Source organism: Gossypium hirsutum, chromosome A05 (assembly GCF_007990345.1).
Source record: "Gossypium hirsutum isolate 1008001.06 chromosome A05, Gossypium_hirsutum_v2.1, whole genome shotgun sequence".
Taxonomy (NCBI): Eukaryota; Viridiplantae; Streptophyta; class Magnoliopsida; order Malvales; family Malvaceae; genus Gossypium; species Gossypium hirsutum.
Window position 1 is genome coordinate 92,971,047 of NC_053428.1, and position 23,470 is coordinate 92,994,516.

A 23,470-nucleotide genomic window follows, 5' to 3' on the forward strand; every position below is an offset into this window, starting at 1 on the left:
AAGTATAAATTATATTTTTTAAGAATAACAATTTTACCAGTCTCTGTTAAGAGAGAATTACTTTCCTACTAAAAATAATAAATCGTTTATGGTTCTTTATTTGATTTGTGATTATTCGAGCCTACACTCGAAGCAATTTGTGGTAAGAGAATATCAGAAAGGGTCATTTGGTTGAAAGCTGGGAACGTTTAGGATCCGTCTTGCACAAAGCATCGGTACTTTTTGAGAAACGTTTATTGCTAAAAATATCATAAATTGACTCATTTTTCAAAGTTTTAATTTTTCACTCTAAGAGAACTTTTTTTAAAACTTGATTTTTTTTCCAACACTCTCAATATGGTTGATTAGTTGTAACAGCCCAGTTTTAGCTAAATCAGAATAGTGGTTTTGAGACTACAAATCTAAGGTTGGAAAATTATTTCAATATTATTTTTAGTGTTTATAGCATGTGATTATATATGTGTGAAAGTTTTGTGAAATAATTTTATCGTTTAGATGCTTAATTTGAGAAAAGGACTAAATCGCGTAAAATGAAAAAGTAGCATGCTATAAGTTAAAAGTGCTTAATTGCTATGGTTGATTAAATGTGAAGTTCTTATGTTGAAATTAGACCATTGATAGTGGAGATGGACATTAATGGCTTTATAATTGATGATTAAATGGTTTATTAACCAAGGGTAAAATGGTAAACTATGTATTAAGTTATATTAAATAAAATAAAAACAATTTTAACGCTTAATGGTCATCTTCCTTAACCAAAAATAGAGAAAATAAAGAATCCATTAAAGTTTTAGGTATTCGGCCATTGTTTGTCTAGATTGAGGTATGAAATTTGCTCTGTTTTTGATGATTTCTACTTTTTTGTGATCGTTGCTTTGAGTACTAGCTAACCGTGCCTTAATTTTTGAGTTTGTTAGTGATTTTGTAAAATGACATTTATGATAGCTTGATGTTTTTGAATGTTGACGATGAAGTATGAAAGCTTGGTGTTTAATATACATGTTTTGTAAAGTGATTTTGAGTAAAAATGCATATTAGGGATTAATTTTTTAAAAGATAAAAAAAATGTGGTTAAATGTGTGAAATGTTGAAAAATGTGGGCTGATAGGGACCTATAAAGAATTCAGCCAACAATGAGTTTTGTCAAATTTTACGAATTTGCAATTTTATGAAATAAGGACTAAATTGTAAAAATATGAAACTTTAAGGACTAAAGTGTAAAAATACCCAAATATGTGTTGTGGAATAAATTGAATGTGTTGATGAATAAAAGAGTTAATTTTGAATGTATATAGATCAAGAACAAAAGAAATCAGATTTAGATCGGGGGAAATTGAAAGTTGTCGAATAGTTGACCTGATACGTCAATCCCTAATACAAGGTAAGTTCATATGCAAATAAATGTCTTTAAATTGAATTATATGTGTTTATTTCTCATTGAACTGTTATAAATGTTGTACGAGCAATTACGAGCAAGAATCGACAGAGTTACGACATCTGAAAAACTCATACGAATTTTAGGAATATTATAGGATACGAATGTCATGACATTAGGTTATCGAGATGTGATTACATGTAAGACCATGTCTAGGACATTGGCATTGTATTGTGATTATGTGTAACACCATGTCTGGGACATTAGCATTGTATTATGATTTCATGTAAGACCCTGGCTGGGACAAGGCATCGATATGTGATAGTTGTAAGACCATATCTAGGATATGGCATTGTACAAGCTTTATGTGATTTTCAAGTATCCTTAACAATTCCAAATGGTTCAACGGGCAAAGTCAAGTTGAGAAAGAATGTGTGAATGAGTTAAGTGACTCAGGTACGTATGAGATTCATATGAGTATTGAAAAAGGAAGTATTTGATGAATTCAATTAAGATATTGAATATGTGTACAATGAGAAAGGTTTGTGGACTTGAATGTGCTTAGCTATGCTTAGCATATTTGAATTGATATGCAAATATTCATATGATGACTCTATTTGTATATGGCTTACTAAGCTTTTAAAGCTTACTGTGTTTATTTTTCACCATCCTATGATTACCGAAGCTAGCTCAAACTCGGGGATCATCGAGAAATGTCATCACACTATCGATCATCTCGTTGGTACTTTTGGAGCTTTGTATATATGGTATATGGCATGTATAGGCTAGTGAGTTGGTATTATGTTTTGATCTATGATGATAGCCATGAGATTTGGCTTGCTAATGATGTAAATGTTGGTGTGTTTGTGGCCATTTAAGTTGGCTTAATTTATGTGTTTAATAAGTGATGTATGAGATGTATATAATGCCTTATGTGTTGGCTTGTTTGGTATGGCTATATGGTTGCTCTTTTGAGTAGTTGTAAGTTGGAGTATTATTGCTTGGAAGTTGGCATACTGTGGTTTGATTTTAAGATGGTGTTATGGTGTGTTTTGTGACATGAAATAGATAATAATTTGATGAGTAAATGCATTTAGAAGTTATCATAAGTTTTGATGATTTTGGCATAATGACTTGGTATAATTTGATTGTGGAATTGAGTAGTGGAAATGAGTAGTAGAAATGGTGCAGGATAGATGGTATGATATGTGTATGAATTGGAATGTTTTGGCTGCCTATAAATGTATTGAAATGGTATCATTTTGGTTGCCAGGTGTGCATGTGAAAAGGGTGGAAAATTTTCTTTGCAACTAGCCTATTTTTTCCCACACGATCAGAAAAACATTCGTGTGTCTTAGCCGTGTGCGACATACGGTCATGCTACACGGTCGTGGGTCCCTTGGAGTACCCTTTCAAATTGAGTCAGTATACCCTACAAGTTTGACATAATCTAGACATACGGGTGTGTCTACTGGCCGTGTGTAGTACACGGGCTGGCACATGGGCCTGTGGTCGGCCGCGTGACCCAAGTCAGTAACCCCTCTAGTTTTCCCACAGCCATGGTACACAGGCATGTCTCCGACCGTGTGGTGCAAGTCAAAATGTATGCCCTGTTTTCACACGGTGTAACGCCCCAAAAATATTAGGTCTTTATTTTTGTATATTGTGTTGCATAAATGCATGCTTGCTTCAATGGTTAAGTGTCCTGAGAAGTATTGGAGAAGTCCTAGGTTCAAGCTGTGGCTTGAACAAAATTTTTTTTTTCTTGATTGAGCCTCCGCTCTGGTCTGTAAGCTTCTTAAATAAATATGACTAAGGTATGTCATAGAAAGCCTACTGATATAGTGGTTGAAGGTGTGTGGAGTGTTTTAGGGGATCTGAGGTTCGAGGCTTGGTTACGCAAGAGGAACATTTTATTTTGCTCTTAACGCTAGGGAGGTGTTATTGTTGGACTGAAATTGTATACTTGTGTAGTGGGGGTTGTTGAGGCCGAATTCAAAGTATGTGGTGGAGATAATTTCAGCTAGTTGGGATATGGTTTGGTGGGAGATAGTTGAGTGATCTTAGGAGCATTAAGGGGAGAAAATTTAGGAGTGTGAAGAGAAGGATAGAGGTGTGCCGAGTGGGGACTTTCATTTTGGCATTTTCGACTTTTGAGCATAGTCAAAAGGTTGGTCTTTAGTTTCGGTTCTTTTCATTGTTCACAAAACTTTTTTTTTTGGTTTTCTTTTTGGTCATTTTTGGCCTCTTTTGGGATCAATTTTTGTAGTGTTTTGGTCACTATTCACCTTGGCTTCTCTTCTTTCTAGTAGGACTTCTTTGGCCAAACATCCTCTTGTATTATTTTCCCTCACCCCAATGTTTCTCCCTTGACTGAATACATTTTCCTTCTGCACTTTTACACTTTTGTTCTCCCTTGATTGAATGTAGCACCTTTCTTTTTCCTGACTCTCGAGTTATTCAAAGTTTGTTTCTGTCTATCTAGCTTTTGGGACCGAATACTCTATTCCTTTGATTGCAAGTAGGTGTTGTTCCTCAACAAGACAGTAAGTTCTTGTGCACTGCTTTAGGCCGAATACTATTCTTCTCCTTTGTTTCCAATTCTTACCCCCTTTTGTCCTAGGTGTGATGATTCTCTAGAGTTCTGGATGCGCTCGGAGACTGAAAAAATTGCTAGTGTTTACTGAGAAGTCAAACATTTTCCTCTTGACTCAATCAAGGTAACTTTGTTTACGATAATGGGGTTTTATTGGAGCGTGACTTATTTGGGAAGGGGTTGGCCGATTGTTTATGTCCCTTATCTTTAGGTTTTGTTTTTGATAGGATGTATTTTAATAGCTTGGCATGTGTTTTGATCATCGATAATGGGATGTTGTTAATGTAATCTTTCGGTTGGGAAAGTAAACCAGTTTTCATCAATGGCTCTGACAGGGCTAGTCACCCTTTTAATCAAGGCAAGTATTTGGCATTATGTTAAGTTGGGAAATGAAGGGTGATTAACCCTAGTATAGATCGTCTAATGGGTTATCGTGAATGAATGTAGGTTGGAGGGAATTCTTGGATTGGGTGCGCGTTTGGCACTAGATGTGTAATCACATTGCTTTCATTTTGAATCAAAAAAAGCTGGAGAACTGGTATCATCGATACCACACGAGCATGCGCTCGCTCATGTGGTCATTTAAATGCTAAAGCGCGAGCGTGGGATTGTGGAGACCACCACGAGCGATTTTGTGGGCTTAGGTCTTTCTGGGCCTTGTTAGGCCGAAATGGGTTGTGTGGGCCCCACGGGCTCGTTGTGTGGAGATTATTTGGGCTGGTTGTGTTGCTTACATAGCTAAGGCCACTATTTGGGCTTATTGGGCTACACAAGTGTGTGGGCCCACATGGGCCATATTAGAGGCCTGGGCCCATTTTCACTGTTAGATTATAAAGGTTGCACGGGTCGCACGAGATGGCTGTGGACCTACTGTTGGGGCAGTAAGTATACCTAGACCCTAATTTATGTTATGACTGTTATACCCCTATGAGGTAAATGACGAAAATACCCCTATGTGATCTATGAATGCTTGAGCATGCCATCTTATTTATGTACATTTATATTATTTTGCATTGCATGGGGTACTAAAAGTCTATAAGCCTATTACTGGCAGCTCTGCTGCAAATACTGTTAGTACCGCAACCGGTACTATATTCTGAAGTGTAGGGATGGTTGGGTCGATTTTATCCCCAGATGGAGTGTAGGGCTGGACGAAGTGGAGTGTAGAGGATGGATAGGTAGGATCTCTGTATGCATTCATGATACTGCCATTGACTTGGGCTAAGGCCCACACTAATACTATTATTGTATTGGGCTAAGGCCCACACTGATATTGCGACTAATATGGGCTTAGGCCCAGACTGTTCAACATAGTATGTTTGACTGTTTGATAAATACGGATTACACACTGAGTTTTCAAAAACTCACCTTTTCCGCTTATCTTTGCAGGTAATCCTTAGATGGGTCGGTGCAGTGAAGGAATCGGAGATGGCCACACCACTGATCATGTTTTTGTTTGAATTTAGTAAAAGTAGTTTCTTTTAATGGGTAAATTTTATGTAATAAGGTCATTTTAAAGTTTCATTTTATTTGAGGATTTATTTAAATTAACTTATACCTGCTACCTGTAGGACTTGGGTTTTAGAAAGGTAAATGGTTTTCGCTACTATTCTACGTAATTGATTTCAAAAGCTTCCACAATGAACAATGTTTTAAAACATAATCACGATTTTATACGAATTAGTTTTTGCATAATGAACCTTCTATTTAACAAATAAATAAAATAAGTTAGCTTTTTTCACAAGGTTCATAATCAAGGTTTTAAAACAAACGGACTTCACTAATAGAACTAAGTTTTTCAAAACTCACTTCAATGTGACATCGTAGATGCGGCCATAACGTCTTGGCCGAGTTTGAGGTGTTACACACGGCCTGTGACACGGGCGTGTCTGGTGGCCGTGTGAGGCACTCGGCCTATTCACACGAGTGTGTGACCCTTTATTGTTTGAAAATTTTCTAATTTACCTAAAGTTTGCAAATGTTATTGGTTTAGTCTCGAACCTCTTTCAAGCATGTTTTAAGGTTTCGTAGGGGCTTATAAAGGACAATGTGAATATGTTGAATGGATTTTGATTATGAATGCATAAATGTACGTGTATTATTCGGTAATACCTCGTAACCCTATTCTTGCGATGGATACGGGTTAGGGGTGTTACATTTATTGGTATCAGAGCTACGGTTTAGTCAATTCTAGGACTAACGTAGCATGTGAGAGTCTAGCTATATATGCCATTTATATAAACTGCGATAGTGTGATGATTCTTGATAGTTAAAATGTTTTTTTGTATAATAAATGGATCCCGAACGAGTAATAGCTGATGATGTTGAAAGTAATACGCCTGCTCCCGTTCAAGGGGCAGCGCCGACTGATTCTAGGCCGATTTCAAGTAGTCAAGGGGCAGAATCAAAAGCTAGAGATTCAAGAAAAAGATTGATGAGTAAGCCATATCAATCTTCATCGAAGAAATTTCGAGACTCATTTAATCATTCTAATGCATCTATGGGACATTCAAACCGGGATCGTGAAAAGCAACCTGTAAGTTCCAAAGCTCAAGCTACATTTATTACTATTGTTGTTAGTGTGAGATAAAACCAAACTGAATGAAGACAGTGTGGAAAACAACATTTCAGTGATTGTTGATCAAATGATCGGGCCTGTTTTAAATGTAGATCATTAGATCATTTCATTCGTAACTGTCCTGAGTTGTCTGAACAAGATACAGTACAAAGTACGAGGCCGAGTAACACTACAGCCAGAGGTAGACCACCCAGAAATGCTAGTAATGTGAGTGGTAGCCAGAGAATGACTAAAGATTCTACAGTGAGGTCTGAAGCCAGAGCACCTGCATAAGCCTACGCTATTCGCGCTCGTAAAGAAGTGTCATCTCCAGATGTTATCACCAGTACTTTCACTCTTTATAATACTAAAGTTATTGCATTGATAGATCCAGGATCAACTCATTCGTATATATGTGTGAATTTAGTATCCAGTAACACTTTTCCTGTAGAGTCTACTAAATTTGTGATTAGAGTATCGAACCTTTTAGGCAAGTGCGTTCTAGTTGATGAAGTGTGCAAGAACTGTCCATTGATGATTCAGGATTTCTATTTTTTGGCTGATCTGATGTTGTTTCCAATTAATTAATTTAATATAATTCTGGGTATAGATTGGCTAACATTGCATAATGCTATTGTGAATTGCAAACGAAAGATGATTAATCTGAGATGTTAGAATAATTAGATTATCCAGATTGAGTCAAATGATTTGAATGGTTTACCAGAGTGATTTCATCAATGTTAGCTCAGAAATATGTGAGAAAAGGTTGCGAAGCTTATTTTTTTATGTGCTTGATATGGAAGTGACTTAAAAGAAGATCAAATCAGTACCAGCTGTGTGTGAATATCCAGATGTGTTTCTTGAAGAGTTACCGGGTTTACCACTGATCAGAGAGGTTGAGTTTGGCATTGAATTAATGCTACGAAGTATGTCGATATCAATAGCTCCATATAGAATGGCACCGGCAGAGTTAAAAGAATTGAAAACTCAGTTGCAAGAACTGACAGATAGAGGTTTTACAAGATCAAGTTTCTCGCTCTAGGGTGCTCTTGTATTGTTTGTGAAAAAGAAAGCTGGCACGATGAAAATGTGTATAGACTATAAACAGCTCAACAAAGTGATGATCAAGAAAAAATATCCTCTACCCAGAATAGATGATTTGTGTGATCAATTGATAGGTGATACAGTGTTTTCAAAAATAGATTTGAGATCAGGTTATTACCAGTTACGGGTTAGAGATTCTGATATGCCAAAGACTACATTTAGAACAAGGTATGGTTATTATGAATTCTTAGTTATGCCTTTTGGATTAACGAATGCACCTGCTGTCTTTTAGAATTTAATGAACTGAATTTTCTAACCGTACTTAGATTGATTTGTTGTTGTATTTATTGACAACATATTGATATATTCATGAGATGAAATTGAGCACGCCAAGCATTTGAGAATTGTATTGCAGACTCTGCGGGATAAGCAATTATATGCAAAGTTCAGTAAATGTGAATTCTGGTTGCGTGAGGTTGGTTTTCTAGGGCACATTATATTAGCATCGAGCATTCGAGTCAATCCAGTAAGATATCTGCGATTATATATAGGAAGCCTCCAAGAAATGTATCCGAAGTCTGTAGCTTCCTAAGACTTGCGGGTTATTATAGATGATTTGTGAAAGGCTTTTCGGTGATTGGGATTCCGTTGACGAGATTGTTTTAGAAAGATGTAAAGTTTAAATGGTCTAAGAAATGCCAAAAAAGTTTTGATTAGCTGAAAGCTCTTTTGACTGAAGCTCTTTTGACAGAGTTATGACATTTGAAAGTCCCGTACGAACCTTAGGAATAGTATAGGATACGAATGTCATGACATTAGGTTATCAAGATGTGATTACATGTAAGACCATGTCTAGGACATTGGCATTGTATTGTGATTATGTGTAAGACCATGTCTGGGACATTGGCATTGTATTTTGATTTCATGTAAGACCCTGTCTGCAACATGGCATTGGTTTGTGATAGCATGTAAGACCATATCTGGGATATGGTATTGTACACGCTTTATGTGATTTCCGAGTATCCTTAACAATTTCGAATGGTTCAACGGGCAAAGTCAAGTTGAGAAAGAATGTGTGAATGAGTTAAGTGACTCAGGTAATACGAGATTCATATGAGTATTGAAAAGGGATGTATTTGATGAATTCAATTAAGATATTGAGTATGTGTAAAATGAGAAAGGTTTGTGGACTTTAATGTGTTAAGCTATGCTTAGCACATTTGAATTGATATGTAAATATTCACATGATGACTGTATTTGTATATAGCTTACTAAGATTTTAAAGCTTACTGTGTTTATTTTCACCATTTTATAGCTTATCAAAGCTAGCTCGGGCTCGAGGATCGTCAGAAAATGTCGTCACACTATCGATCATCTCGTTGGTACTTTTGGAGCTTTGTATATATGGTATATGGCATGTATAGGCTAGTGAGTTGGTGTTATGTTTTGACCTATGATAATAGCCATGAGATTTGGCTTGCTAATGATGTAAATGTTGGTGTGTATAGGCAATGAGAGTTGGTGTTATGTTTAGTCCTGAACCTCTTCCAAGCATGTTTTAAGGTCTCGTAAGGCCTTATAAGGGATAATGTGAATGTGTTGAATGGATTTTGATTTTGAATGCATAAATGTATGTGTATTATCTGGTAATGCCTCGTAACCCTATTCTGGTGATGGATATGGGTTAAGGGTGTTACATTAGTTGTTGCGCTTTCAGCTACAAAATTATTGCCTGAATCCTTGCTATGATACTTAGGCCAATCCTTTTGAGCACTATTTCCTTAGCCCAATTTGTAATACCCCAAACCTGGCATATAAACGTTATGGTCGAATCTGGTGATGTCACAAGGAATGGGTTTTAAAATCAAAGTTGTCTCGTCAAACCTTATTATTCTATAATTCCCAAGTTTATCAAAAACATCGTTTAAATTAGTTCATTTATCCAAACTTATCACAGCGTAAGTTTTACAAACCGATACATTTTAGAAATCTGATTTGTGATTTCAAGAACAAAACCTCGTTTCTGTAAAAATCATCAAAGTTATAAAATTGTTAATCATGGCATGCAAATTATTAATAAATCAAAACCTACAATTAAAAGTGATAAAGTCTAAAGTGTCCCAGAAATTACAAACTTTCACAACATAACTTGGAATAGTAATAAAAACCACAAACTAATAACTTTAATTAGTTTTACATAACAGTGGTCACCGCAGAATCCCTACTCCACCGATCTGACTAAGACTGTAGATTACCTGACAGACAGACAAACAGATGTGAGTTTACGTAGACCCAGTATGTAACCCTACAGAAATGGACATGCAATTCAAATAGAATCAACTACTCAGTCATATACAGATACAGATTACGGCTCAGGCCCATTTCAGATATAGATACAGTAAACAGAATCAAATAATCAGAACCTTACCCACATCCTCTACACACCATCCCCGACCATCCCAGCACACCATGTGGGGTTAAAAACACCTACCCATCCCTGTACACCATGTTGTGCCATTACAACACATATAGATATAGTGCAGCCAAGCTGCCAGATATTAGGCGATGATCGTTGTACAGTACACTTCCTCCATAAATACAAAACCCACCCCACAATCATATACTGAATAGATACAAAGTACATATACAGAATTAACAGATTAGACATGCTTCTATATACAAATATTAGTTATGCAATTAACCTAGTAATCAGACATGCATAATCATAGCCAGAGCAATGTTTTAGACTATCAGCTCACATAGCTTTAAGGTTTAGTTATCTCTTACCGACCCTACAGTAGGCCCACAGTCGATTGGGACGACCCGTGCGACCCTAGGAGAAATTTCAAAAATTTGGGGCCATACGCCCAAGTTGGCCTTGGCCGCGTGGCCCACACGTCCCGACCCAAAAACGACACGCTCGTGTAACATGCCCATGTGGGTTCACACGCCCATGTGGCCCACACACCCAACTTGGTCTAGCCCGTGTGGCCCACACGGCCACACTCGAGCCACCACATGGTCTTGTTCTCGCACACAGCCTACCACACAGATGACCACAAGCCCAAGTGGCATTGACAGAATTGTTTTTCGACTATTGCCTAAAGCTCATTTTCTATGTTTCAGGTACACACCTGGTATCGATTCGATGCAGAGACACACCTGAGCCTTCCAAAACCTAAGAATTAACATACCAACGCTCAGAATCAGACTTAATACATGATTATTTCGTAATTACGAAACCAACAAAAAATCTAACACTTACTCTAACACCCCGAGCGACTACGATTACAATTCCCCACGAGGAGAGCCCCTTTATTTTTGATTTACTACTATCAAAACAAACCATAAAGTTCCAAATGATGATTTGAAAATACAAATAACAGATTTAAGGACCCCCAATTGAGCAAATCATTCAATGCTCACTTACCTACGTACAAACCCCTTAAACTAAAACTCCAAAGTTAGAAACCGATTTTTCCCAAATCAAGGAAAAAGAAAGATAGATGAAATAGAAAGAAAAGTATTGCAGAGAGAAAAACAGGAGAAAGACGTCAGATATCCAAAAGAGGATTTTTGGGAAAATGATGAGTTTAACTCAATTCCCACTACACCACAAGCCTAACCACCCACTGCTTAGAATTCTACCACAACCAAAACTCTAACACAAAGCCGAGCAAAAAAAAAATAATTCCCATGCTCGCGCAGGGATTCAAACACCTCCAACACACCTACACCCTTACCAGTTGAACCAATAGGCTCATTCTGATATGGTTTTACAGACAATTTAATATAAACCCATTGAACAAAGATAGGGTTTAGATCCAAAACTAACCAAAATTTGCTATAGGTAAGGCTTGAACTTGGGACCTCTCTCACACACACAAAACATTTAACCACTGAAGTTGATACACAATTGTGCCAAGAACTTACAAAAACAAAAATAAAAAGGTCAGGGTGTTACAAAATTTGCCTTTTTCATGGGTAGAAAAATCTAAAACATCTTTATTACCCATGAAGCTTTACATGCAGTTAATTTATCTACATATGGTGGAAAAAAATTGAGAAACTATGTTGATTTTCTAAATATTTACAAATCTATGCTATTTTTTGAGAGAGAAAATAAAATGCATACTACAGGGTGCATTTCCACTTCCACATAAGTAAAAACTCTGTAAAATGTGATAAGGAAAGAGAATAAAAATACGCCCTGAAGGATGCATTTTCATTCCAATGGTAACTATTCCAACAACTACAAGAACTCTAACAGCAATAATATTTCCTATATAAACCGCTCCAAACTTCATTCTTTTTAACCAAATACTAAATACTCATCCTTCCATCCTATATTTTTAATTCTTAGTTTTCAGTCTTCAATCCTCAATAAATTTTTTAATTCTTTTTTTTTAATTCTATTCTCGTCGATTATATTTTATTCATATTATTTCTAAATAGCAAATCATCTTATTCATTTGGATGACATGTAACACCTTAACCCATACCCATCGTCCGAATAGGGTTACAGAGTATTACCAGAGTTTAACATTCAATTACATTTAATTTATGACATTTATTATTCATTTTTGAAAAATTGATCACAATCAATCATAAGGTCCCTTATATGGATCCTCGAGGCCCAAAATACATATAAGAATTGAGTCGGGACTAAACCGAGATCATATAAAATTTTTCTTAGGTACAAGGGACACACGCCTGTGTGGCCAGGTCGTGTGGCTCACATAGTGTAACACCCCAAACCAGGCCCAGACGTTATGGCCAGATTCGACATGCCACATCGAAGCTTTTCAAAACATTTTAGAATTGTTGATCTAGAAGAACTTACTTAGTGTTTTAAAAGATAATTTCATTGTAGGTTAAAGTGAATGTAAGCTGTGCACCAGGTAGGAAACCGGAAAAAGAGAAGGTGAGTCCATCGGACTGCTTAAGTACCAAGCTCCCTTCGGATCCAATCCTAGACATGCACACCGCCATTGCCACACCTCAACGTCATGTATATTTTCAGGAAGCCAATTTGATTAAGTCCTTTTTAGGAAAAGTGATTAATTTTGGAAAATATTTTCATTGTGGAAGCTTTGCTTGTTTTCGTGTTATTTTGAAATCAATTACTGTTCTTGAAAACGCGCCCTAGAGCTATCCAATTTCAACAATTAAATATAAGTAATACCTATCTTAACAAAACATATTAAAACCATCAAGAAAAATTAAGCGGCCTTATTACATTTAAAAACCCAAAACCTTAAGCGTAAATAAAAGGATGTCCAGTTCACTAGAAGAAAATCAACTTGCAGAACGTGTGGCCACTCTGAATCCCTCACAGCTCCAAGCCCACTATGGTTGGGGATTACCTGCATGGATGAAAATAAAGGGGTGAGTTTGGGGAAACTCAGTGTGTAAATTAACCCAACCATAGCCTATATCGGTTCAAGCCACAGAAAACAGAACGAGTTGGCCTTAGCCCAGAACAGAATTCAGAATAAAGCCCATAGCCCCATAACAGATCAGAACAGATATTACATGCTTATGCAAAACCCAACCCATATCCAACCATATGCACCCCAATACCAACCTTTCACCATGTGGGGAGACTACTCGACCCACCCAACTGCTACACGCCACAGAAATATGCAGCATGGCTGTCAGAACAGATAATGTGACAGAGTCACCAGATACAGATAATTGTGGCAGAGCCACCAGAACAGATATATGTGGCAGAGCCACCAGATCAGATAATTATGGTATAGCCACCAGGACGCTTCCTCCATAATATAACCCATGTCCCCATGCAACAGATATACAATCATGGCGTACATCATACAGAATCAGATCGTCATGCTTTTCAGTCAAAATTAACCGTAGGGGTATAATGGTAATTTTGCACCTAGGGGTATATCAGTAACTTCCACACATAGGGGTATTCAAGTAATTTCACTATTCTTAAGGTTTTCATGCATAGCATAGCCATTTATGTACGACCAAAATCATTTACCGCGTTTTCTCACCGAATTAGGCCCGTTGGCCCGTTATCCCGATTTTGGCCCATTAAGCCCAAAAATATTGAAATGTACGGAATCGTGCACTTTGCAATCTTATCATTTTAATTTACCATATACATCAAACTATTAATCTCACGAGCATTCGCACACTCGCAAGTTCTCAAAATACTGGCTTTTCGACATTTCGGCTTTTCGGCTTTTGCCGATCTAGTCTATAAAAGGGTGTCAGTTACACATCGGTTTGCGACGATATGTTGACGAGATCCACACACGAAATGTCTACAATTGGATTACTAAAACGTTAATCTGACTATCGAAAACGAACTACGTATTAACCCCTTACCATAATTGGCCAATAGTACCTTAGGCACTAGCGATCCTACCTTTGCCGAAATTAGCGATTATGTCTAGATCCAGTCGTTCCACTTGTCCAAGCCTTCGATCAGTAGCCTCTACATCCCACTATTATCAAAATAAAATAGTTATAACAACCCTTAGAGCTACAAGCCCAAATCGACAGCCTCCCTAACCTTTAGGGGTTTCGGCTTTTTCTAAAACCTGAAATAAAGATTAAGTTCAAAAACTTATCACCGGTTCCTTCAGTCAATGATTCCAATTAAATCCTACTTGATTTTGATGTAGATCTAACCCCTTAAATGATAACAAAATTCGAGCCTTTAGTGATCTTAGAATTCGGCTATGCCCCTATGGCTATGCGTTTTTGGCTTTTTGTAACAGTGAAGAAAAGATGAGGGTTTTGTAGTGGCTTTGTCGACAGCAACTTGGGGTTCAGAGGACTAGAGAATTGGTCAAGAAGATGAGGGAAAATAAGAGGGTTTTGACTAGAAGAAAACGGCACAAAAGAAATTAGGCTTTCGGGATTTCGGCTTTTTGAGGTAATCGACTATAGGCTTGAAACAACTGATAAAAAAAATGAAGATGAGCAGAATGGTAGAGAGATTCAGCGGACAAGAAGAAAAAAAGAAGTTGATGAAGAGAAAAAAAATAAGAAAAAAGAAAAAGGAGGAATGGTCAGGAAACGGCACAACTTACCCCTAATGCCGAACTTATACTTGGCATTTGACCTAGCCGAAACTTGCCCCCTAAAGAAAACCCGTGGCCGGCCAACTCTTGCTCCTCAAGAGTCCACCATTCGACCAACACTGCTCTCCCTAATCAGCTCCTAAATCCTCTCCCTTATCCCCTCCTTACTCAATCCCCTAAGCAACTCAAACTCATCCTGACAGTCTTTTACTTGAGTTCCATTACTTACCCTTTCTAAACATAAAAATAATTCCCTTAATATGCTCCCATTGTGACTTGAACATTAGTTCTCCCTAGCATCCACACGCCACTTTTATAGCCTTCCCAGTGGTGTCACATGCCACTTTGCCACCTGCTTCCTTGTGTTTTATTTTTCCCAATTTATACTTAAAAGCCCAGTTAACCAGAACCCCTTTTTTTCTTATGGAACTAAAATTAACTAAAATTACCGAGTTTTAACCCAAGGTTGGAGGCCCAGTAACATAATTAAACCTACGCCAAATAGACAGAACACAAAAATTTTAAATTTTACCAACATACACAGAATTCTGAAAATTGGGGCGTTACAACTCTACCCTCCTTAAAGAAATTTCGTCCTCAAAATTTACCTGATCCAAACAGATGAGGGTTTTGCTGTTGCATTGCCTCTTCTGACTCCCAAGTGGCTTCCTCTCTGCCATGATTACGCCAAAGCACTTTCACTAATGGGACAGACTTCCTTCTGAGAACCTTAACATCTCGAGCCAATATTTGCACAGGCTTCTCTTCAAAGGTCAAATCAGTCTGAACTTCAATTTCTGCAACTGGCACGACATGAGCAGGGTCAGAACGATAACACCTTAACATGGAGACGTGAAAAACATCGTGAATCCTGTCTAACTCTGGAGGAAATTCCAATTGATAAACTACTGGGCCTACTCGCTTCAAAACCCAATAAGGCCCAATGAACCACGGACTCAATTTGCCCTTCTTACCAAACCTTAATATCTTCTTCCAAGGAGAAACCTTTAAAAAGACCATATCACCTACTGAGTACTCAATCTCCTTACGCTTCAAATCTGCATACGACTTTTGCCTATCAGATGCTTTTTTTAACCAATCCCTAATTATTCTGACCTTATCCTCAGTATCAGCTACCAACTCTGGTCCAAGAACTTGTCGCTCTCCTAGCTCCGTCCAACAACTAGGTGTACGACACCTTCGTCCATACAGTGCTTCATACGGTGCCATTCGAATACTCGCCTGGTAACTGTTATTGTATGCAAATTCTGCCAACGGCAAGTAATCCTCCCAACTACCTCGAAAGTCAATCACGCATCCCCTCAACATGTCCTCCAAAATCTGAATAACCCTTTCCGACTGACCATCATTTTGGGGATGGAAAGCCGTACTAAAGTTCAATCGCGTCCCCAACGCCTCATGCAACTTTTTCCAAAACCGAGATGTGAATCCAGGTCAGAGATAATTGAAAGTGGGATTTCATGAAGTCGCACAATCTCCGCCACATACAACTTGGCTAACTTTTGAAGTGAAAAGTCAGTACGTACATGTATGAAATGGGCTGATTTGGTCAACCTATAAACAATCACCCACACTGAGTCTTACTTCAATGGTGTTAAGGGTAGCCCACTCACAAAGTCCATGGTTACCCTCTCCCACTTCCAAAGTGGTATCTTCACTGGCTACAACAGTCCAGAAGGTAATTGATGCTCAGCTTTCACTTGCTGGTATGTCAGACATTTCCCTACAAACTCCGTTACTTCTCGTTTAATTCCAAGCCACCAGTACAATTCTCGGAAGTCATGATACAACTTGTTCCCTCCAGGATGCATGGCACAAAGTCCCCCATGAGCTTCCTTCAATATTGTCTACCTCAAATCAGAGTCCTTCAGAACACAAATTCTTCCTCGGAAGCATAGAACTCCTTCGCTATTTATCCCAAAAATCAGAAGTTTCCCCTTCCTTAACTTGTTGAAAACGAGTGACCAAGAACTCATCGTTCAACTGCTTTTCCTTAATCTGATCCACCCAGGTTGGCTTCACTTGTAACTTTGCTAACAGACTTCCATCATCATACAGACTCAGACGAGCAAACATTGCTCTCAGATCAGATACAGTTCTACGACTTAGAGCATCGGCTACAACATTAGCCTTGCCCGGGTGATATTTGATCAAACAATCATAATCCTTAAGTAACTCAATCCATCTCCTTTGCCTAAGGTTCAGCTCCTTCTAAGTCAACCAATACTTAAGACTCTTATGGTCTGTGAATATAATACACCTTTCTCCGTACAAGTAATGTCTCCAAATCTTAAGTGAAAATATCACTGCTGCCAACTCCAAATCATGAGTAGGATAGTTCCCCTCGTGAGGCTTAAGCTATCGTGATGCATATGCAACCACCTTACCCTCTTGCATTAACATGCAGCCCAAACCTACATGTGATGCGTCACTGTACACTGTAAAATCCTTCCCAGACTCCGACTGAGTTAACACAGGTGCTTCAGTCAGAACTTTCTTCAACTTCTCAAAAGCTTCCTGCTGCTTCTCAGTCCATACAAACGATACTCCTTTCCTTATGAGTTTTGTTAAAGGTGCTGCCATCACAGAAAAACCTTCCACAAACCTTCTGTAGTATCCTACCAATCCTAGGAAACTCCGTATTTCCGATACTGACCTAGATGGCTTCCACTCCAAAATCGCTTCAATTTTTTGAGGGTCCACCTTAATCCCCTCTGCAGAGACCACATGACCTAAGAAGGTTACCTCCCTCAACCAAAATTCACACTCACTGAACTTTGCATAAAGTTCCTTCTCCCTTAACACTTGTAGCACTATACGGAGATGCTCATCATGCTTCGCTTCCATTTCAGAATATACCAGGATATCGTCAATAAAGACGACTACGAACCGATCCAAAAATGGTTGGAACACATAATTCATCAGATCCATAAACACTGCAGGAGCGTTCGTTAGTCCAAATGGCATAACCAGAAACTCGTAATGACCATATCGAGTCCTGAATGTCGTCTTATGGATATCTGCTTCCTTGACCCTTAACTGATGATATCCAGATCGAAGGTCGATCTTAGAAAATACAGAAGCTTCTCTAAGCTGGTCGAACAGATCGTCAGTCCTTGGGAGTGGATACTTATTCTAAATCGTCATTTTGTTCAACTGGCGATAATCAATGCACATCCGCATCGTACCATCCTTCTTTTTAAGGAATAGCACCGGTGCTCCCCATGGAGACACGCTTGGCCTAATAAAGCCCCTATCCAACAACTCTTGAATTTGTGCCTTTAACTCCACTAACTCCTTCGGTGCCATCCTATACGGGGCGATGGACATGGGCGCCGTTCCAGGAAACAAGTCGATTCCAAACTCAACTTCTCGGTTTAGAGGCAATCCCGAAAGCTCCTCCAGAAAAACATCTTGAAACTCCTCTACAGTCTTAACCTTATCCACTGTCAGACCCTCCTCTTCCGACTGACTTACAAATGCCAAATAGGCCTCACAACCTTTCCGAATCCACTTTTCGGCTCTTAATGTCGACACCACATTGGACAAATAATCCCTTCGCTCACCTATGACCATAACCTCCTCATCCTTTGTGGTCCTTAACACCATTCGTTTAGCAGCACAATCCAAAGTCGCCTTATGCTTAACAAGCCAGTCCATTCCCAGAATGAGATCAAACTCTCCGAACAGTAACTCCATCAGATCTCCAGGGAAAATCCTACCTTGAGTTTCTAAGGGTACACCCCTATACAGTTTGTCTACCCTAACTGAGTGACCCAAAGAACTTAGCACAGATACCCTACTCACAATCTTCTCAGAGTGCACACTCAACGACCCAGATTTGGCACATGCAACATAGGAATGAGTAGATCCAATATCCACCAAAGTAGTACACGGGATGCTAGAAACCAAAAATGTACCAGTTATGATGCCAGGTGCGTCGCCCTCCTCTCGACGACGAGCTGCATACACCAATGCTGGCTGTCGAGCTTCAGCATTTTTGGCACACCTGCCAGGTGCCCTTTGACCTCGACCATTTCCATTTCTGCCCCTACCTTGTCCACGTCCTATCGGTGGTTGAGCAACCCTCTATACAGCAACTTGAGCCTGATCAGCTCTCTGAGGACAGTCCTTAACTCTATGCTCCATAGATCCACATCAGAAACAAGCACCGGAACGTTTCCTAAACTCGCCCAAACGTACCTTACCACAGTCTCCACATATTGGTGGTCTAACAACATTCATTAGCACTGCTCGAATTGGTTCTTCCACTTTTACTCTCTTAACATTTCTATTAGCACCACCCGAGGGTCCTGAATCCCTCTAAAAACGGTTCCGATCCTTCTCCCGATTCTGCTTTTCAGCACGCTTAACCTCCTCAGCTATCTTTGCCTTCTCAACCAAGACCGCAAAGTCCCGCTCCCTCTACGGAGCAATCAACACCCTAAGGTCATCCCTAAGTCCATCCTCTAAGCGCACACTTCGCTCATATTCCGTAGCGACTATGCCCACGGCATACTGGCTCAACTTCAGAAACTCGGCCTCGTACTCAGCAACTGTTTTACCTCCTTACACCTGATTCAAGAATTCCTTTCTGCAGGCGTCCACATAACTCGCCCCAACATACTTCCCTTTAAAGGTCGTCTTAAACAGTTCCCAAGTTACCCTATCAGCTGGGGTCCCTTCTCTCACAGTGAGCCACCACTGATAGGCCTCGTCCCGTAGCAACAATACGGGTCCCTTCAACTTCTGCTCCACAGAGCAGTCCAAGTCATCCATAATCCGTTCTGTGGCCTCCAACCAATATTCTGCCACATTCGGGGCTACACCAGACACGCCCTTAAAGATCTCCGCTCCGTTAGCCCGAAGCCGTTCAGAAATAGATCCCTGAATTCTGTTGCCCATACTTGCCCCGGTAACCCATTCCAGAACACGAAGCATTGCCTGTGACAGGGCATCATCCCCGGCACCGCGGTCATGAGACTCTACCTCTGTTGCTAGTGGTACCGGTGCATCCACCGCCGGCATATGTCCCGAAGACGAAGATCTCGCTCGAGCACTTCCTCAGCCCCGTCCACGGCCTCTTCCATGAGCGGCTCTTGTACTTATATCGTATTATCTGATTACAAATTTTATGCATTAATTCGATATTCCAGTGTTTATTACAGATGTTTTATGAATCAGACAGTAATTCAAAGTTTGTTTTCGCAGAATCGAAGTCTAGCTACAGTTTCAATCTCTTATCAAATTTTCCTATGGCTTTAGTATCATCCTATCCTAGTAGGGTTTCAGTACAGACAGATAATTCAAGAAAATATTCAGAAAAGTTCAGAGTAATACTTATAGGCTTGGGTCGGAGATTCGGAATGCCACCTTCTAAAGATCTAAATTTTGAAAACTGAGTTTTTTTCGAAAATCTTTATTTTTGAAAACCTATTCCACAGCCGAGTTGTTGTAACTTGACTCTGATACCACTAAATGTAACACTCCAAACCAGGCCCAGACGTTATGGCCGGATTCAACATGCCACATCGAAGCTTTTCAAAACATTTTAGAATTGTTGATCTAGAAGAACTTACTTAGTGTTTTAAAATATAATTTCATTGTAGGTTAAAGTGAATGGAAGCTGTGCACCAGGTAGGAAATCGAAAAAAGAGAAGGTGAGTCCATCGGACTGCTTAAGTACCAAGCTCCCTTCGGATCCAATCCTAGACATGCACACCGCCATTGCCACACCTCAACGTCATGTATATTTTCAGGAAACCAATTTGATTAAGTCCTTTTTAGGAAAAGTGATTAATTTTGGAAAATATTTTCATTGTGGAAGCTTTGCTTGTTGTCGTGTTATTTTGAAATCAATTACTGTTCTTGAAAACGCGCCCCAGAGCTATCCAATTTCAATAGTTAAATATAAGTAATACCTATCTTAACAAAATATATTAAAACCATCAAGAAAAATTAAGCGGCCTTATTACATTTAAAAACCCAAAACCTTAAGCGTAAATAAAAGGATGTCCAGTTCACCAAAAGAAAATCAACTTGCAGAACGTGTGGCCACTCCGAATCCCTCACAGCTCCAAGCCCACTATGGTTGGGGATTACCTGCGTGGATGAAAATAAAGGGGTGAGTTTGGGGAAACTCAGTGAGTAAATTAACCCAACCATAACCTATATCGGTTCAAACCACAGAAAACAGAACGAGTTGGCCTTAGCCCAGAACAGAATTCAGAATAAAGCCCATAGGCCCATAACAGATCAGAACAGATATTACATGCTTATGTAAAACCCAACCCATATCCAACCATATGCACCCCCATACCAACCTTTCACCATGTGGGGAGACTACTCGACCCACCCAACCGCTACACGCCACAGAAATATGCAGCATGGCTGCCAGAACAGATAATGTGACTAAGTCACCAGATCAGATATATGTGGCAGAGCCACCAGATCAGATAATTGTGGCATAGCCACCAAGACGCTTCCTCCATAATATAACCCATGTCCCCATGCAACAGATATACAATCATGGCATACATCGTACAGAATCAGATCGTCATGCTTTTCAGTCAAAAGTAACCCTAGGGGTATAATGGTAATTTTGCACCTAAGGGTATATCAGTAACTTCCAAACATAGGGGTATTCAAGTAATTTCACTATTCTTAAGGTTTTCATGCATAGCATAGCCATTTACTTACAACCAGAACCACTTACCGCATTTTCTTATCGAATTGGGCCCATTGGCCCGTTATCCCGATTTTGGCCCATTAAGCCCAAAAACATTGAAATGCACAGAATTGTGCACTTTGCAAGCTTATCACTTTAATTTACCATATACATCAAACTATTAATCTCACGAGCATTCGCACACTCGCAAGTTCTCAAAATACCGGCTTTTCGATATTTCAGCTTTTCAGCTTTTGCCGATCTAGTCTATAAGAGGGTATCAGTTACACACCTATTTGCGACGATCTGCTGACGAGATCCACACACGAACTACCTACAATTGGACCACATTAATCTGACTATCGAAAACGAACTACGTATTAACCCCTTACCATAATCGGCCAATAGCACCTTAGGTACTAGCGATCCTACCTTCGCTGAAATTAGCGATTATGTCTAGATCTAGTCGTTCCAGTTGTCCAAGCCTTCGATTAGTAGCCTTTAGATCCCACTATTATCAAAATAAAATAGTTATAACAACCCTTAGAGCTACAAGCCCAAATCGACAGCCTCCCTAACCTTTAGGGGTTTCAGCTTTTTCTAAAACCTAAAATAAAGATTAAGTTCAAAAACTTACCAGCGGTTCCTTCAGTCAATGATTCCAATTAACTCCTACTCGATTTTGATGCAAATCTAACCCCTCAAATGATAACAAAAGTCGAGCCTTTAGTGATCTTAGAATTCGGCTATGCCCCTATGGCTATGCGTTTTTGGCTTTTTATAACAGTGAAAAAAAGATGAGGGTTTTGTAGTGGCTTTGTCGATAGCAACTTGGGGTTCAGAGGACTAGAGAGTTGGTCAAGAAGATGAGGGAAAATAAGAGGGTTTTGACTAGAAGAAAACGACACAAAAGAAATCAGGCTTTCTGGATTTTGGCTTTTTGAGGTAATCGACTATAGGCTTAAAAACAACTGATAAAAAAAATGAAGATGAGCAGAATGGTAGAGAGATTCGGCAGACAAGAAGAAGAAAAGAAGTTGATGAAAAGAAAAAAAAGAAGAAAAAAGAAAAAGGAAGAATGGTCAGGAAACGGCACAACTTACCCCTAATGCCGAACTTATACTTGGCATTTGACCTGGCCGAAACTTGCCCTCTAAAGAAAACCCTTGGCCGCCAACTCTTGCTCCTCAAGAGTCCACTATTCGGCCAACACTGCTCTCCCTAATCAGCTCCTAAATCCTCTCCCTTATCCCCTCCTTACTCAATCCCCTAAGCAACTCAAACTCCTCCTGACAGTCTTTTACTTGAGTTCCATTACTTACTCTTTCTAAACATAAAAATAATTCCCTTAATATGCTCCCATTGTGACTTGAACCTTGGTTCTCCTTAGCATCCACACGCCACTTTTATAGCCTTCCTAGTGGCGTCACATGGCACTTTGCCACCTGCTTCCTTGTGTTTTATTTTTCCCAATTAATACTTAAAAGCCCAGTTAACCAGAACCCCTTTTTTCTTATCGAACTAAAATTAACTAAAATTACCGAGTTTTAACCCAATCTTGGGCCTTCTAGAGGCCCACTAACATAATTAAACCTACACCAAACAGACAGAACACAGAAATTTTAAATTTTTCCAACATACACAGAATTCCCAAAAATTGGGGCGTTACACACAGCCAATGGCAAGCCCGTGTCCCAGATATGAGGGGGAGAGTTGTGACAGCCCTAAATTGACCCTAGTCGGAAAGTGGTTTTGGGACCGCTAAATCGAGTCACCGAAGTATTTGAATATGATATTTATTGTCTAAAATATGTGAATATGAATTTGTGAAAGTTTTAAGCTTCGATTTAGTCGATTGCATGTGAATTTAATTAATAGGACTTATGTGTGGCACTTTTAAAAGGTGATAGGTTAATCTATAAGGACCTATTAGTGCATGTTATGAAAATAATGGGCTTGCATGTCAAATTTCCACCTATGACAAGTAGTGGCCGGCCATGCTATGGGTTAAAATGTATTATAAACATTTTATGTTAGTGTTTTATGTTAGGAATAATAGAATAAAGAACATGGGTAATAAAATAATAGTGGTTAGTAGGAGGAGAAATAAAAAAATTAGCTAGGTTGCTCCCCATTGCCGTGACTTGAGGAA